This window comes from Podarcis melisellensis (genome assembly GCF_964234715.1).
Source record: "Podarcis melisellensis genome assembly, chromosome: 7".
Classification (NCBI taxonomy): Eukaryota; Metazoa; Chordata; class Lepidosauria; order Squamata; family Lacertidae; genus Podarcis; species Podarcis melisellensis.
The window spans coordinates 92,415,603-92,434,886 of record NC_138539.1 but is presented as its reverse complement, the minus strand read 5'-3'; the positions used below and the strand labels follow the sequence as shown (position 1 = coordinate 92,434,886).

The window sequence follows — 19,284 nt, the reverse complement described above, 5'->3', positions numbered from 1 at the left end:
GGACATCTGAATTTTGCTGATGTAATTAAGACAAAGAATATTGTTAATGGCCTAAACTTAAAACCATGTAAATTCTTTATGCAATGTCAGGACCTTTTTTTATGTACGCTACCACAGCAGCAAGAATTCTTTTGGCAAAGTATTGGAAGATGCAAGAACTACCTACTCTGGAAGAATGGCAGACAAAGGTGATGGACTTTATGGGACTGGCAGAGATGACCGGCAGAATCCGCGACCAGGGGAAAGAGACAGTGGAAGAAGATTGGAAGAAATTTAAAATATATCTTAAAAATTGTTGTAAAATTGAGGAGTGTTAAGATGTCTAGGGGTAAGAAGTAGAGAATTACAGTTGTAACTAATAAATTTAAGGAAATTTAATGAAAGGGAACTAATAGACAAATTGACTAAAGGGTTGCTAAAGAATTGCAAAATAAGGATGCAGCGAAAGGGAGGTATGGGGAAGTCGGAGGAAAGAAGGTGTATGAAAATAAGATTATGAAATTATACATGTTTAAATGTTTTGTATGTTTTTGTTTTGTGCTTTGTTTGTTTTTTATTATGTGTTTGAAAAATGAATAAAATTTTTTTTTTAAAAAAAGTAAATTCTTTATGCAATGTCTATCCTGTTGCAAGAATAACATTAAGGTTGCACTCAAGGGTAGGTGCTCAGATAGGAAAGTAACTGAGCCATTTGAGCGTGTACATTGTGATTTAGTTGGGCCACTCCCACCATCATTAGGAGGTTCTAAGTACTGGCTTACCCTGATAGACCAGTATAGTAGATATTGTTGGACTTATGCAATAGCTGAGAAGTCCCAAGCATTTGAGAAGTACAGAGCTTTTTGCAACTGTGAGCCGGAAGTACACAGACTGTGACTCAAACAACAGCCTGCTCCCTGTTTAAGGTGGAACGGAAATATCCTAACAACCCGCTATGAGAAGCTGTTTAAAAAACGCCCTAATCTGAAATACCTATGCATTTGGGATTCAGATATAATTATGCATTATCCTGCTAAGCAGAAATTGGGTGAGCGTAGTTGTCAGGGGTTCAGGAGCAGAGGCACAGGGGAAGGAGGAAGTGGAGAGCGAAGGGGAACAATCCGAAGGCAGTGTAGGTGAGGATGACAGTGGGGCAAGAGATTCCATGAGTCTGTCCAGTGATTCGGAAGATTCCCAGAAGGGGGCACCTATAGCCAGAGCAAAGGGGGTCCCGGGGGGGACGCACCAGAAGCAAGGGACCAGCGGTGACTCCCAAAGCAGCAGCTGGAGATCGGGACCAGCTTCCCCACCGGAGCGTAGCGGGGGGGAAGGGTCCCACGTGTCAGGGCCGGTTTCCCCTCCAGGGGAAAGAGAAGATGAGTCAGGGCTGACCACGCCCCTATCGCTGAGTGAGGGAACAGAGGGGAGGTCAGAGCCAGCTAGCCCCCCCAAAGGGGAAAGCAGTGAAAGGAGCAGTGTAACGGTCAGGAGAAAGGTTGCCGGCTGGGCGCGCGCGCCAAGTTCAAATGCACAGGCGCGCGGGACAGCCGGGAGCGCAGACTGGGAGCCAGGTCCTAAAGCACGCCGGAGGCAGGGGGAAGAATCCGGGGACTCAGCATCAGAAGAGTCCAGAAAGGGCAACACCCCAGCGGGCAGAAGGACCCAGAGGAGAAAGGAGCAAAGGAGGAGGTGGAGCAAGGCTAGGGTCTTGAACTGGTGTCTGGGGGGAGGAGATTCAGATGGAGCTTCAGTGGTCTAGGGTTGAGACGTAGAGCTGCGCGCCGCGGCTTTGGAATGGAAACTGAACCTTAATAAAGACTTTTGTATATAACAAGAACTGGAGTTGGTCCTCTGTGAGCTGGGACCTTGGGCACCTGTGACAGTAAGCTCCGTCTGCATAAAAAACCTTCGCAGCGTGAGTTGGTGCTGCGAGGGGCAAAACGTGGTGTTTTGCGAGCTCACGAAGATCGGTGAGGATGGCTACGGAGCAAAAAGTGGCAGCTGTCCATGGAAGTAGAAGCATCCAGAAAGAGAGAGGAAGAAACAGCAGCGCGTTGCCAGGATCTGCAAATCAGGTGGGAAATTTTGAAGAAGGAGGGGCTGCCAGGACCCAAGCCGGAGGGAGTTGGCCTCGGGAAGAGGGGGGGCAGCATCGTATCCCATTTTGACGGGAATTTGCAGCAGTATCCTAACTTCAGGGCAGACATAGTTTTCGCGCTCAGTTTGCTTCAGAAAGACTTTAGAGATGAGGAGGAGAAAGTGGGGTTCATAATAACTCATCTGCATGGGGAAGCTAAATCGTGGCTGCGCATTTTGTGGCGCGAAAATGACCCCGCCCTCAAGGATTCAACAGCTTTTATCAAAGCGATGGACGCTTGTTTTCAATCAACAGTTGATGTGGATCTGGCCAGAAGGGAAATGCATGGGTTGAAGCAAGGTATGTTTTGTATGTTTTTGTTTTGTGCTTTGTTTGTTTTTTATTATGTGTTTGAAAAATGAATAAAAATTATTTTTTAAAAAAAGTAAATTCTTTATGCAATGTCTATCCTGTTGCAAGAATAACATTAAGGTTGCACTCAAGGGTAGGTGCTCAGATAGGAAAGTAACTCAGCCATTTGAGCGTGTACATTGTGATTTAGTTGGGCCACTCCCACCATCATTAGGAGCAGGGGACCCCTAAAATCACAGGTGCTGAAGCCTGTGAACAAGGAGACTCGGTGGGTACCTTTGCTCCCCCCGGTACTGTGAAAGAGCCTTTTTAAAGGCTCCGGAGCGGCATCGGGAGTGAGCGCGGTGCTGAGAGTTGCTACCCAGCCCGTGGAGTGAAGCCGCGTCGCCATCAACGGAGAGCGCCGATTCCTTTCTGAAACTATGGACCGACTGTAACACCCATGAGTAAGACTGAGAGATCTAATGGGACATTAAATTTTGACATTTGGCTGAAAACGGGAAAGGCTTAAATTAAGGAAGTCTGCCTCCCCGAACTGCATGATAAACAAAGCAACGAAAGAACAAGCTGCATTTAAAAGGAAAATTCTTTTTTAATCTGTCAAACCTGACATTGAACTTAAACCTCCCCCCATCAGGCAGGAGAAGGGGGGAAGAAAATTGGACACTGTTAACCTGCATTAAAATAAGCGGAAGGAAAAAAGTCTTTCACTGCCAAACCCCCCTGGATCGGGCTGCCTGAATAAGGCACCGGGAAAGTGAACTGTCAGACTAATTTGGGATACAAAGTGGACTTTATCTGAAACAAAATTATGGGACTTTAGAGGAATTATTTTGCTGAACTTTTGGTTGAAACAAAGTAAGGATTTACAGTTTGACTCTTGAACTTTTTCATCGCTCTATGTTTCCTTGTTTCTTTGTCTCTTATTTCCATTTGGATACAATTGAATGCTCCCTCTAGAGGGTTTAAAGGGAAACAGTTTCATTGAAGAAGAAACAGTGGGATTTTCCACTTGTAAACTTTTCCTGTGAGAACGACCTTGAGGACATGAGCGCCCCAGTGGATGAGATATCAACCAGATCAAAAGCAAAGCTTGCACAAAGAAAAAGGGGCTCAATATCAGGAGCAACACCAGCTGCACAGGAAAAGGCAACTACAGCATCAATGGATCCTATGACACAGGCACTGCTTAAAATAAACCAGTCTTTGGAAGTATTGACAAAGCAGTCTACAGAAAATTCTAAAAAACTGACAGAACTGACAGCAAGATTGGACTTGAATACTGCAACTGTGACATCTAATACAGACTCTATAAATTGATTAATCCAAGAAAGTACAGAAACAAGAAAAATTGCGGAAAGTGCCAAAAGTACCGCAGAGGAGACAAGGCAAAAGTTTATCCCGATTGCAAAAAAAGTGAATGAACATGATGCAACTCTGGCCTTAATGGAACTGCAGAGGAAGGAGAAAAATCTGAAATTAAGATTAGTTCCTGAAAGTGAGGGGGACAACCTTGCGGAATTCCTTACAGAGAACTTTGCGGAATTCTGGCAGGATGAATTGGAGGTAGATGAGGAGTTTGTAATAACCACAGCCTTTCGGCTGGGCAGGAGACAGGGCAAGAAGCCAAGGGATTGCCTAATTACACTGAGATCTAAGGAAGAAAGAGATAGAATATTGAACCTGCACTATCAAAAGGCACTGGTGATCCAGAATTCTCAGACACAGATCTTCAAGGACATCCCTAAATATATTTTGGAGGTGAGAACCCTCTACAAAGATCTGGTTGACCTGCTGAAGAAAAATTCCATCCCATTCAGGTGGGAGTTCCCACAAGGATTGTCCTTCAACTTTAAAGGAAAGAAGATTAAAATAAGAACAATTCAAGATAAAGAACAGTTTTTGGAGAAATACTCAGAGGATCTGCAGAAAGGAACTGTAGGAGAGAAAGAAACAACTGACATTGCAAATCTATCATTTGGACTTCCCTCAATACCATCGGAGGAAGAACAAAAACTTGGAGCAGTCGGAGGAAAAGGTACTTAATAACAAAATGTCTCTGCAACTTCTGAGCTGGAACTGTAACGGTTTGAACCTTCCCCGAAAAAGACGCCAAGTTTTTCACATTTTGAAGAATGAACAATTAGACATAATATGTTTGCAGGAAACCCATATTGCCAGGATACACAGGAAATTATTGACAAATAAGCGACTGGGACAGGAATTTATCTCATCAGATAAAGTTAAGAAAAGAGGCGTGGTGATTTACGCAAAAGAAAAATTGGCCCAAAAAATGATATTTAAAGATGAACAAGGATACCTGGCAATTGAGATTCAAATTCAAGGAGAAAAAGTTTTGATAGTAGGAATTTATGCACCAAATGAAGGGAAGGCCGAATTTTTTAAGAAGTTGCATGAGACTCTAATGGATTTCTTAGACTACAAAATTGTAATGATGGGAGATGTCGTAATGAATGGAGTTGTCTCCACAAACATGGATAAAGCACAGAGACAAGTGATCTCTAAGGAAGGGAGATTACCAAAGACCTTTTTTGAAATGACTGAAACTATGGACCTTATTGATATTTGGAGAACAAGGAACCCTCTTGAGAGAGAGGGAACTTTTTTCTCTGAAGCAAAAATGACATGGACAAGAATTGACCAAATCTGGGTTACTAGTAGCCTGGCGCCAAGAGTTAAAAAAACAGAAATCTGCCCAAAAACCTGCTCCGACCACAACGCGGTAAAGATGGAGATGAAACTAACAACAACTGGATCCTTTAGATGGAGAATGAATGACACCCTATTTAGAGATGAAGAGATTTACAAGAAGGCCCAAAAAACATTGAAAGATTACTTTGAGATAAATTTGAGAACAGATGTGGAGAAAAGAACAATCTGGGACGCTAGCAAGGCCGTGATGCGTGGTTTCCTAATTCAACAGAACTCCATAAAGAGGAAAAAACAAAATGAGAAGAAAGAATTTTTTTTGGAAAAAATGAAAGAAGGAGAAAAGAAACTGAGATCTAAACCAAAGTCCCAAGAGATTTTGAGAGAAATAAAATATTATCAGATGCAATATATGGAACTGATGAATCAAGAAATAGAATGGAAAATAAAGCAAATGAGACAAAAAACTTTTGAATCGGCAGACAAATGTGGGAAACTTCTGTCATGGCAACTGATAAAGAGGCAAAAATTGAACACGGTGACATGTCTTGAAATGGATGGAAAAATCATCCACAAGCCGAATGAGATAAGTAATTGTTTTCAAAGCTTTTTAAAGAAATTGTATGCACAAGGGCCAGTAAATGAACAAGAAATAGAAGAATTTATTTAAAAATATGGACTACCAAAAATTTCAGAACAAAGCAAAATGATCCTGAATGAGAAAATTACAGAACAAGAAATAGAGGGTGCCATTCAGAACATGCAACTGGGGAAATCACCAGGACCAGATGGTTTGACTGCTAGATACTACAAAGCGTTGAAGGAATGGTTAATACAACCATTGAAGGAAGTATGCAATGAAATTTTGGAGGGGAAAAAGGCTCCCGAATCGTGGGAAGAGGCATTTATCTCACTTATACCGAAAACAGAGACTGAAAAGAACCAGGTCAGGAACTACCGCCCTATATCTTTACTGAATGTGGATTACAAAATTTTTGCAGACATCCTGGCAAAAAGACTCAAGAGATTCATAAGGACCAGACGGGCTTTCTCCCAGGGAGACAGATGTCAGACAATGTGAGGAACATTATAGACATTTTGGAGTTATTAGAGGTGGACATTAACAGGAAAGCTGTTTTGATTTTTGTGGATGCGGAGAAAGCCTTTGACAACATTTGCTGGAGCTTTATGAAGAAGAATCTCCAAGGGATGGGGGTAGGCCAAGGTTTTGAAAACGGTATAGGTGCAATATATTCTAAGCAAAAAGCAAAGCTAATTGTAAACAATGTGGTAATGGAGGAAATATCAATAGAAAAAGGTACACGACAGGGATGCCCAATATCCCCTTTGCTTTTTATATCAGTCCTGGAGGTTTTGTTAAATATGATTAGAAGGGACCAGTTGGTTAAAGGTATTCAGGTCGGAGTCAAAAATTACAAGTTAAGGGCATTTGCAGATGACCTAGTGTTAACTTTGCAACAACCAGACACTAGTACCAAAAGAGTATTAGAATTAATTGAGATATTCGGTCAAGTAGCAGGATTTAAACTGAACAAACAGAAAACGAAAGTGCTGGGGAAAAACTTAACAATGGAAGAAAGAGAGAGATTTCAGAGTGAAACAGGGTTGGAAATAACAAAAAAAGTGAAATATCTGGGGGTGAACTTAACATCTAAGAATGTGAATTTATTTAAAGACAATTATGAAAAGTGTTGGACAGAAGTAAAGAAAGATTTAGAAATATGGTCTAGACTGAGACTTTCCTTGTTAGGCCGAATTGCTGTCATTAAGATGAATGTACTGCCTAGAATGTTATTTTTGTTTCAGACGTTACAGATTTTGGACAAGATGGACTGCTTCAAGAAGTGGCAGAAAGACATATCCAAATTTGTCTGGCAGGGCAAAAAGCCCAGAATAAAATTTAAGATTTTAACTAAGGCAAAAGATAGAGGGGGCTTTGCCCTGCCGGACTTAAGACTCTACTATGAATCGGCAGCTTTTTGCTGGTTGAAACATTGGCTTCTTCTTGAAGATACAGACATTTTGGATTTGGAAGGGTATGATAATAACTTTGGTTGGCATGCATATTTATGGTATGACAAGGTAAAGGTGCTCACTGGAAGGACAGATTGTGAAGCTGAGGCTCCAGTACTTTGGCCACCTCATGAGAAGAGAAGATCCTGATGTTGGGAAAGATGGAGGGCACAAGGAGAAGGGGACGGCAGAGGACGAGATGGTTGGATAGTGTTTTCGAGGTTACCAGCATGAGTTTGACCAAACTGCGGGAGGCAGTGGAGGACAGAGGTGCCTGGCGTTCTCTGGTCCATGGGGTCACGAAGAGTCGGACACGACTAAACGACTAAACAACAACAACAAAGGTAAAGGTGTATAAAAGTTTCAAAAACCATATTGTCAGGAAAGCATTATATAATGTTTGGATTCGATATAAAGACTTGTTGGAAAATAAAACTCCCAGGTGGTTGTCACCAATGGAAGCTAAGGCGGTGAAAAAACTTAATATGGATTCTAATTGGCCAAAATACTGTGAAATCCTAGAACAAGATGGTGAGAAGCTTAAACTTCAGAGTTATGAGAAACTAAAGTTCAAAGTTCGAGACTGGCTACATTACCATCAGATAAATGAGACATTTAAGCAGGACAGGAAAATAGGATTTCAGAAGGAGAGGTCAAAGTTAGAAACAGAACTGTTAGAACCCAATACTAAGAATTTGTCTAGAATGTATAACTTGCTGTTGAAATGGAATACACAGGATGAAACGGTGAAATCAGCTATGATTAAATGGGCACAGGATATCGGTCATGACATTATGTTTGCTGACTGGGAACAGTTATGGACCACTGGTGTTAAGTTCACGGCATGTAATGCCTTAAAAGAGAACATAATGAAAATGATTTACAGGTGGTACATGACCCCAGTCAAGCTTGCAAAAATTTACCATTTGCCCAATAATAAATGCTGGAAATGTAATGAGACTGAAGGTACCTTTTACCACCTTTGGTGGACCTGCCCAAAGATTAAAGCCTTTTGGGAAATGATCTATAATGAAATTAAGAAGGTCCTTAAGTGGACTTTTCCTAAGAAACCTGAGGCTTTTCTCCTGGGCATGGTTGGCCAACTGGTGCCAAAGAAGGATAGGACTTTTTTCATGTATGCTACTACAGCAGCAAGAATTCTTCTGGCAAAGTATTGGAAGATGCAAGAACTACCTACTCTGGAAGAATGGCAGACAAAGGTGACAGACTTCATGGGATTAGCAGAGATGACCGGCAGAATCCGAGACCAGGGGAAAGAGACAGTGGAAGAGGACTGGAAGAAGTTTAAAACATATCTTAAAAACTGTTGTAAAATTGAGGAATGTTAAGATGTCAAGGGGTAAGAAGTAGAGAATTACAGCTGTAACTAATAAGTTTAAGGAAATTTAATGAAAGGGAACTAAATAGATAAATTGACTAAAGGGTTGCTAAAGAATTGTGGAATAAGGATGCAGCGAAAGGGAGGTATGGGGAAGTCGGTATATGTTTAGTGTTGTGTATGTTTCTGTTTTGTGTTGTGTTTGTTTTTTATTATGTGTTTGAAAAATGAATAATTTTTTTTTAAAAAAAAGTAAATTCTTTATGCAATGTCTATCCTGTTGCAAGAATAACATTAAGGTTGCACTCAAGGGTAGGTGCTCAGATAGGAAAGTAACTAAGCCATTTGAGCGTGTACATTGTGATTTAGTTGGGCCACTCCCACCATCATTAGGAGGTTCTAAGTACTGGCTTACCATGATAGACCAGTATAGTAGATATTGTTGGACTTATGCAATAGCTGAGAAGTCCCAAGCATTTGAGAAGTACAGAGCTTTTTGCAACTGGGTAAAAACGCATTTTAACAAACCAATTAAGAACCTGTTTACTGACCGGGGCGGGGAATTTGTTTCTGAGGATTTTGAGAAATTCCTGGAAGCGCAGGGGACTACTCATGAGTTATCTTGCCCCCAAAGTCCCTGGCAAAATGGGCTTGTTGAAGTTGTGCAGCGTGACCTGCAGGCAGGGGTTAAAACTTATCTGCACAATGCTAATCTGCCCAAAGTCTTTTGGGCTGAAGCGCTCGATGCCTTTTTTTACGTTAGAAATCGCAGTTATTCTGGTTTAGATGTCACCCCTGTTGGGATACTGCCAGGGAGACAAAGGCCATCATGCCCCCACGTCGACTTCGGACGATCCATCAACCTCCCGTAGGAACGCAGTATCAGTCAATTAGCGACACAAGCCTCAGAAACAGATTTCCACATTCCAAGGACTTGTGCACGCCCTTTGCAGAGTTCACACAACGAAAGATGCACTCAGGAGAGCATTATTTACAACTTTATTCAGCGTTGGTCAGAACAAAGAAAAAACATGACTGCTTGCCTGCGTGTTCGGGCACAGAGAAAGAAACAAAAGCTATGTACAAAACATAAACTTCCTGTGAGCCGGAAGTACACAGACTGTGACTCAAACAACAGCCTGCTCCCTGTTTAAGGTGGAACGAAAATATCCTAACAACCCCCTATGAGAAGCTGTTTAAAAAACGCCCTAATCTGAAATACCTACGCATTTGGGATTCAGATATAATTATGCATTATCCCGCTAAGCAGAAATTGGGTGAGCGTAGTTGTCAGGGGTTCAGGAGCAGAGGCACAGGGGAAGGAGGAAGCGGAGAGCGAAGGAGAACAATCCGAAGGCAGTGTAGGTGAGGATGACAGTGGGGCAAGAGATTCCATGAGTCTGTCCAGTGATTCGGAAGATTCCCAGAAGGGGGCACCTATAGCCAGAGCAAAGGGGGTCCCGGGGGGACGCACCAGAAGCAAGGGACCAGCGGTGACTCCCAAAGCAGCAGCTGGAGATCGGGACCAGCTTCCCCACCGGAGCGTAGCGGGGGGAAGGGTCCCACGTGTCAGGGCCGGTTTCCCCTCCAGGGGAAAGAGAAGATGAGTCAGGGCTGACCACGCCCCTATCGCTGAGTGAGGGAACAGAGGGGAAGTCAGAGCCAGCTAGCCCCCCCAAAGGGGGAAGCAGTGAAAGGAGCAGTGTAATGGTCAGGAGGAAGGTTGCCGGCTGGGCGCGCGCGCCAAGTTCAAATGCACAGGCGCGCGGGACAGCCGGGAGCGCAGACTGGGAGCCAGGTCCTAAAGCACACCGGAGGCAGGGGGAAGAATCCGGGGACTCAGCATCAGAAGAGTCCAGAAAGGGCAACACCCCAGCGGGCAGAAGGACCCAGAGGAGAAAGGAGCAAAGGAGGAGGTGGAGCAAGGCTAGGGTCTTGAACTGGTGTCTGGGGGGAGGAGATTCAGATGGAGCTTCAGTGGTCTAGGGTTGAGACGTAGAGCTGCGTGCCGCGGCTTTGGAATGGAAACTGAACCTTAATAAAGACTTTTGTATATAACAAGAACTGGAGTTGGTCCTCTGTGAGCTGGGACCTTGGGCACCTGTGACAGTAAGCTCCGTCTGCATAAAAAACCTTCGCAGCGTGAGTTGGTGCCGCGAGGGGCAAAACATGGCGTTTTGCGAGCTCACGAAGATCGGTGAGGATGGCTACGGAGCAAAAAGTGGCAGCCCTGCAAGAAGCAGTCACGAGGCTGTCCATGGAAGTAGAAGCATCCAGAAAGAGAGAGGAAGAAACAGCAGCGCGTTGCCAGGATCTGCAAATCAGGTGGGAAATTTTGAAGAAGGAGGGGCTGCCAGGACCCAAGCCGGAGGGAGTTGGCCTCGGGAAGAGGGGGGGCAGCATCGTATCCCATTTCGACGGGAATTTGCAGCAGTATCCTAACTTCAGGGCAGACATAGTTTTCGCGCTCAGTTTGCTTCAGAAAGACTTTAGAGATGAGGAGGAGAAAGTGGGGTTCATAATAACTCATCTGCATGGGGAAGTTAAATCGTGGCTGCGCAATTTGTGGCGTGAAAATGACCCCGCCCTCAAGGATTCAACAGCTTTTATCAAAGCGATGGACGCTTGTTTTCAATCAACAGTTGATGTGGATCTGGCCAGAAGGGAAATGCATGGGTTGAAGCAAGGGAAAGCCACTGTGAGACAATATCACTCCCGCCTTTTTGCGTTGGTAAATGCGCTGGGCTGGGAAAAGGACTCAGCAGCCGTCCGAGACCTGTTCTGGGAGGGGCTGAATGGGGCTGTGAAGGATGAAATTGCACGGGGGGACAGACCCAGCAGCACAACGGAAGTAGTCAACAGAGCGCTGGCGATAGGAGTGCGTCTGGAAGAACGCCCTTGGAACAAAGATGACGGACGTTTGGGACGCACGCCAGCCAGATCAGCTCCTTTCCTGCCCAGAGAGCCAGCGCGCGCCCAGTCCACACCTCCACTGGGAGGGGGAGAAGAGCCGATGGAGATAGGTGGCGCCGGGGCTCAGACAGCAACCAGAGCCCAAACACCAGGAGCAGTCAAGGCGAAGCCTCCTAGAGGGAGCAGGAAGTGCTACATCTGCAACAGTGCACAGCACATGGCCAAAGAGTGTCCCCAGAGGCTCCAACAGCACACTGCAGCCTCAGCAACAGTAAAAGGAGCAGAGCAGCAAGAGGCACAGCTGCAGGGAAACGACGAAGCCTGGCTGGAAGCGGAAGCACTGGGGCCCAGCCAGGCGAGTGAGTGAAGCGGTCCCCAGAGATTTTACAGCCCACAGACCCACTCCCGCCCAAACCAGTGGTGCAACTCACTGCATCGCTCCAGTTACCCAATGGACTCACTATGGAAGTGCCCATTACCATTGACTCTGGTAGTAATGCAGACTTTATAGGAGTGGATTTCATCAAACAACATCGCATAGCGCTCCTGCCAGCCACGATGCCCCTGAGAGGCGTCACGGTCGATGGAACAGACTTGCTGGGGGGACAGGTGGTCAAGCAAACACCGCCAATGGTGATGCAAATTGGAAATCACCGGGAAGGCATCAGCTTCAATGTCACCCACCTGTCGGACACGCCTGTAGTATTGGGCATGAGTTGGCTGCACAGGCATAGCCCGGCATTGTCATGGTACCAGCATCAATTAACTTTCTGCTCCTCCTACTGCGCAGAACACTGCATCTTGACTAGCCCGGAGGGAGAGGGGCAAGAGGATGACCCGCAGCTACACTTAGGCACGCTACAAGCGGTACCCCAAAAGTACGCAGCGTTTTTGGAGGTTTTCTGTGAGAAGGAAGCGGACAAGCTGCCTCCCCACAGGCCCTACAATTGCAAGATTGACCTCCTGCCGGGGGCGACGCTGCCGACCGGGAAACTGTATTCCATGTCGGAAGACGAACTGCAAGAACTCAGGGAGTTCATAGATCACAACTTGAAGCGAGGTTTCATACAGGAGTCCAAAGCAGTGGGGGGCAGTCCCGTGTTTTTCGTGAAGAAGAAAGACACGAACCAACGGAGATTAGTTTGTGATTACAGGGTCATAAATTCGAGGACGAAGCCCACGGCATTCCCCATGCCCAAGATCGACGACCTACTCTTCACCAAGTTGGATCTTCGAGGGGCGTACAACCTCATACGTGTGCGAGAGGGCGACGAGTGGAAGACGGGCATGTTTACGCCTTTGGGCACCTATGAATACAGAGTTATGCCATTTGGTTTACAAAATGGCTCCCATTGTTTTCAAGCCTTCATGCACCACGTGTTAGCGGGACTCCTTTACAAGAAGTGCGTCTGCTTCCTGGACGACATCCTGATTTTTTTGGAATCGAAGGAGGCTCACGAGAGGGACGTCAAGGAGGTCCTGCAAAGACTACGGGAGCACAGACTTTACGCCAAACTGGAGAAGTGCCAGTTCGACATGACGGAGGTGGATTTCCTGGGCTACAAGCTGTCCGACAAGGGACTCGCCATGGACAGCACCAAGGTACGCTCGGTGTTGGACTGGAAGAGCCCGCGCAATCGGAAGGAGGTCCAGAAGTTCGTCGGCTTCGCCAACTTTTATCGCAAGTTCATCAATGGGTTCGCGATGGAGACGGCAGCCATCACGGACACCCTCAGCTCCAAGAAGAAGAAGTTCACCTGGACGGACCAGGCGGAGCAGTCCTTTCAGAGACTCAAGCGTCTCTTCGCATCCGAAGAACAGCTGCTACACGTAAACCCCAGCAAACCAATGAGGGTTGAGACGGACGCCTCGGACAGAGCGGTGGGGGCGGTCCTGTTGCAACAAGATCCGCAAGGGGACTGGAGGCCGTGCGCGTTCTACTCCAGAAAACTTAGCAAGTCAGAACAGAACTACACCATCTGGGACAGGGAGTTGCTGGCCATTCATGCAGCCCTCAAAGCGTGGTGGCACTTCCTCGTCGGAGCCAAACACACGGTGCAGGTACGCACGGACCATAAGAACCTGGAGTACTGGTGCACGGCGCGGTTCCTGAACCAGAGACACATCCGCTGGGCGGAGTTCTTCGCGGATTTCGACTTCAGGATAGAATACATCCCGGGAGGCAACAACGTCATGGCGGATGCGCTATCCAGGAAGCCGCAGTACCTCAAGGAAGCGGCACCGGTGGCAGCCAAACACATTTTCGCACCGGAAGCGTGGGCGTGCGTTTCGGCCACCGTGGACCTGGACGCCGTACATCGCGCGCTGCAGACGGATTCCTTCGCACGATCCAAGATGGAGGAGGCGCGGAGAGGCACAGTGAAGGACGACGAGTTCCAGATACGCGACGGACTGCTCATCCGCAAGGGGGCCCTCTACGTGCCGGGGGACGACCTCCGCGCGAAAGTGCTGCAGCAGTTACACGACGCACCCAGCGCCGGGCACTTTGGCAAGGACAGGACGGCGGAATTAGTAGCCAGGGACTTTTGGTGGCCCAAGATGAGGGGAGAAGTCGCGGATTACGTCACGAGGTGTGACACATGCCAAAGGGCCAAACCAGTACACAGGCCACCAGCGGGTTTGTTGGAACCACTACAGGCGCCTCTCGAGCCGTGGGAGAAAGTGGCCCTGGACTTTGTCACAGATCTGCCCAGCTCGCGAGGCAAAACAGCGGTGCTAGTGGTCGTGGACCTGTTCACCAAGATGGCGCACTTCATTCCTTGCGCGAAGGTGGCCACGGCGGAACAGACAGCCAAGCTGTTCATAGACCACGTGTTCAAGGTTCACGGCTTGCCGCGGTCCATCTTGTCCGACCGGGGTCGCCAATTCATCTCGAGCTTCTAGCAGAAGCTGCTGGGCATCCTGAACGTCAAGATCAACTTAGCGTCGGCAAGACATCCGCAAACCAACAGACAAGCGGAGAGGATCAACGCCATCATGCAGCAGTACCTGCGATGCTACGCGAATCAACAGCCCTCGACCTGGGTGGACTACCTACCGCTAGCCGAGTTTGCCTACAACAACACGAAGCACGTATCTACAGGGGTGACACCGTTCTTCGCCCACAATGGACGACATCCCAGAACCTTCCCGGGGTTAGAGAAAGTGGGGGAGGGGGAGACACAGGGAGCAGAGGCTTGGGCAGAGGAATTGTGGGAGGTCCACGAGCAGCTCCGAAGGCATTTAGAACGGGCAAAGCAAGCATACAAGGTGCAGGCAGACAGGCACAGGAGAGTCGGGGAAGACATACGGGTAGGGGACTGGGTCTGGTTAGCAGCCCAGGCAATGCCAGCCAGGACGTTAGCTAAGAAGAAGCTCAGACACAAACAGCTAGGACCTTACCAAGTCGAGGCACAAATCAATCCGGTAGCCTTCCGGTTGACACTCCCGGAGGGTTCCGGAATGCACCCGGTCTTTCATAGATCAGTGCTTACACCCTACAAGGAACCCCACAGGTTCCAGGCACCAGGGAACGTACCAGACCCACCCCGCAGATCGCCAACAGGGGGAGGGTCGCCGAGAGCAGGGCCACTCAACGAGGTCACGGAGATTTTGGACTCGAGATGGGGGGAAGAGGGGGTTGAGTATCTCCTCGCCAGGGAAGGTACACCGGCCAGCGCCAACAGCTGGGTGCCGTACTATGCTGTGGAGGAGCACTACCTCAAAGACGAGTTCCATGCACTCTTCCCACACAGACCTATGCCGGCAGATTACTTCGACGAATATCTTTTCACACCCACACTTTCAGCCAGCATGTTCCAGGGGTTCTCATCAGACGAGGAACCAGCACCCGACACACATTCCCCGGAGGGATCACTCTCGGGGTTTGCCACAGACCGCTCTTATTGGTGGGACAATCAACCGGAGGTGGGGTGGAGCAGGGAGCTGCTGAAGGGGCCTTGGCAGGCAGCATCCCCTGAGGCGACCGGGGGGGAGACGGACATGGACTTGTTGGGGGAGGACCCTGGGTTCGAGCACAGCTGCAGAGAGATGGAAGCAGAGGAGATCGACGTCAATGAGCCCATTCCGGACTGGCCGGACCCAACCAGCCAGCTGCACATCAGAGTTGAGGAACTGTATCCCGCACTCACACCCACAACACTGGAGCACCGGGAACCCGCACCCGAAGAGGAGGAGGGGGAAGGGGGGGCTTCGGAGGGGGGATGGATGTCAGGGGTTCAGGAGCAGAGGCACAGGGGAAGGAGGAAGCGGAGAGCGAAGGGGAACAATCCGAAGGCAGTGTAGGTGAGGATGACAGTGGGGCAAGAGATTTCATGAGTCTGTCCAGTGATTCGGAAGATTCCCAGAAGGGGGCACCTATAGCCAGAGCAAGGGGGGTCCCGGGGGGGACGCACCAGAAGCAAGGGACCAGCGGTGACTCCCAAAGCAGCAGCTGGAGATCGGGACCAGCTTCTCCACCAGAGCGTAGCGGGGGGGGGGAAGGGTCCCACGTGTCAGGGCCGGTTTCCCCTCCAGGGGAAAGAGAAGATGAGTCAGGGCTGACCACGCCCCTATCGCTGAGTGAGGGAACAGAGGGGAAGTCAGAGCCAGCTAGCCCCCCCCAAAGGGGGAAGCAGTGAAAGGAGCAGTATAACGGTCAGGAGGAATGTTGCCGGCTGGGCGCGCGCGCCAAGTTCAAATGCACCGGAGCGCGGGACAGCCGGGAGCGCAGACTGGGAGCCAGGTCCTAAAGCACGCCGGAGGCAGGGGGAAGAATCCGGGGACTCAGCATCAGAAGAGTCCAGAAAGGGCAACACCCCAGCGGGCTGAAGGACCCAGAGGAGAAAGGAGCAAAGGAGGAGGTGGAGCAAGGCTAGGGTCTTGAACTGGTGTCTGGGGGGAGGAGATTCAGATGGAGCTTCAGCGGTCTAGGGTTGAGACGTAGAGCTGCGCGCAGCGGCTTTGGAATGGAAACTGAACCTTAATAAAGACTTTTGTATATAACAAGAACTGGCGTTGGTCCTCTGTGAGCTGGGACCTTGGGCAGCTCTGACAGTAGTGTTCAGGGAAAATTAATGGGCTACCAGCAGGGGGCGTACAGAATTTACATACCAGCAACTGGCAAATTTCATATTACCAGAAGCATGATACAAACTGTAAATTGGAATGGCGTTGCTGTTTTCCCAGATACTAACGGTATAAATGACACTGAGGAAGAAGAGGAAGCAGCAGCAGCAGCAGCAGCAGCAGCAGGAAATGGTGCTTCTGAATTAATGGAACAAGACAAAAAGCCTGTTGAATCTGATAATTTGTTTGATGATTTAAAGTCACAGGCACCCGAGGGGAGGTTAGATTCTCTTGAGTTTTCTGACTGTGAGCTTAGCCTACAGGCACCTCTTCAGTCTGACAATGATGATTTACAATCTGAAACTAGTAGTTCAATTAGTCCCATTAAGTCTGAGGAGTCTGACTCTCCTTCCTGACTGAGACATTCAGATAGAAAAAGACAGAAGCCACAACGTTTTGCAGATGAACATTTAAATACTGTGTATGCCAATAAGGCCGTTTTTGAGCCAAAAAGCTACAATGATGTTCAGAATTTACCTAAGCACCAAGCTGTAAATTGGTATAAAGCTATGAACTCTGAGATAGCTTCTTTAAAAGAGCATAACACCTGGTCTCTTGTACCACAAACCCCAGATATGAGACTTATTGAAACAAAATGGGTTTACGAAAATGCAAATGTGAAGGAAACGCCTATGGTGTGTGGTTTCACCTTTACAGGTGAAGATAAGCCATTTCCTAACAAAACTTTGTATCGTTCTGCTATAGGCAAGCTAAATTTCATTCAAAGAATCTCAAGACCAGATATAACTTATGCCTTTCACTTTCTGGCAAAATTTGTGGAAAAGCCCACTACGCAATGTTTCTCTGCTCTTAAGAGAGTGGTAATGTACCTTAAACATACCAAACATTATAGGTTGCAGTTTACATCATGTATTGACAAAGGTTTTGAAATTTTCTGTGATGCATCTCATGCAGCGAAACAAAATAATTGCAGGGATGTGTCTGGTATGGTGTTTTGTTATAACGGTTGTCCATTTGAATGGAAGTCCCAGACACAAACCATTATTTGTCTCTCCACAACAGAGAGTGAATTATGTGCATGCGTTCAGGCCAGTCGTGATGTGGAATGGTATCTGCAAGTATTTGCAGACCTACAGATGAAAGTAACACTACCAGTAAGAGTTTACCTTGATTCCCAGAGTGGACTCGCTATCCTGTGTTCAGAGACCAATACGCAGCGCACTAGAGTCTTAAAGTTACGTTTACAGTTTGTAAAGAAACTAATTGCTGACGAAATGATTGTATTTCAATATGTTCCAGGTGACAATCAAATTGCAGACATTTTTACAAAAGCACTTCCAAAGGTTACTCATGAAAGAAATGTACAAAATATGCTTTATGTTTTTGTTCCACAATGATGAACCGCAGGGGAAATATTGAATGGTTTCTTTAAATGTAAAGGTTCATTATTGTTCCACCAGTTGTGTATGTCTTTAAGGGGCCAGAGCAAGGGCCAGAGCAAAATAACGAGACCCAGCTTTACAGCCGTGAAACACAGCAGGTGCTGAGTTGTATTGATTAAGCTGTGTCAGCATATGGGTGTAGTATATAAGGAGCAGCACCTAGCTCTCCCATTACCCTGGGGGATGGGTTGGTGGTTGGGTCTGGTTTGTTGTTGGTGTATTTGGTGTATAAGGAGTTTTTGTGTTTGTTATTAAAACCTTGTTTAGTTATTTCTGAGTCCCTTTTTAATGCATGGTCTCCCCAGCAAGCTCTCTGCAGTGCTACTATACTGCAAATAGCTAACACTGGCACCTCTCAGGTGGGCGCTATTGCCATTATAAGAGAATGAGGGAGGTGAGTTCATGGTGAGTCCTGGCACCTCTTTTTCTAGAAAAATAGCACTGGCTGGCACCTTCCCCTGGGATGGCCATGCCATACAGCTTTCATCTAGTTCACACGTGAACTTTCCAAAGCAATACGATTTGAAATTGCAGCGTTAAGCCTTGGTCACTCACATCAAAGTTCAAATGCTCGGAGACATATTTCATGAGTACGTTGGTGGTCTTGACTGCTCTTTGCCTCTCACTGATTTTTGTGGAGTCAATCCAGCCATTTGTGTGCTGCGAGAGAGAAATCATCGTCATCACATGGAAGGACAACCCTTAATCCAGGTTTGCAAATTCACAAAGCTTCATAGAGGGGACAAATTGCAAAAAGGGGTTGTTTTGTAAAGGAGAAAGTTTGTTGCAATTTGTTTATTATTATTATTATTATTATTATTATTATTATTATTATTATTAATAATAATACCCCACCTTTTTCCCAGACAGGGACTCGAGGCAGCTTACAAACAAAACAAGAACAACTAAAGACACAGAAAAAAGAAGCCATAAAAAAAGCATTAGTAGAATTAGATATTAATTGGCTCTTGGGTTGCTTTTTTTTTATTATGCATTTTCTGTTCTGATTTTGAATTTTTATGTTGTGAACCGCCCTGCAATCTGTCATTTGTGTGTTTGTGTGTGTGATAATTACAACAATACAACATACACCTCACCACAGCCATAGCAATGGAATGCAGGAAGCATCCTTAGACCAAGCCCAGCCATTGATCCACAGGTACTGAGGACTGGCAGTTGGCCCTTTGGCCTTTCAGGCAGAGAGCCTTTTCCCAGCCCCACCTGGAGATGCTGAGGACTGAACCGGGGACCTTGGGCATGCAAGACAGATGCTCTGCCCCGAGCCACGGCCCTTCCCCATACGCCATCAGCAGAGGACATATCTTGTGTGCCTTGCACAAGCATTGCTAGCAGAACAGAGGCCCACTTGA

The 19,284-nt window shown here is 47.0% G+C and overlaps 1 protein-coding gene across 1 annotated transcript in view; it reads right to left on the bottom strand.

The window, feature by feature from the left end:
- LOC309373563 (uncharacterized protein) overlaps positions 1-19,284 on the bottom strand; it is a 151,166-nt gene that overhangs the window by 105,947 nt on the left and 25,935 nt on the right. The gene's annotated exons all lie outside the window — the stretch shown is intronic.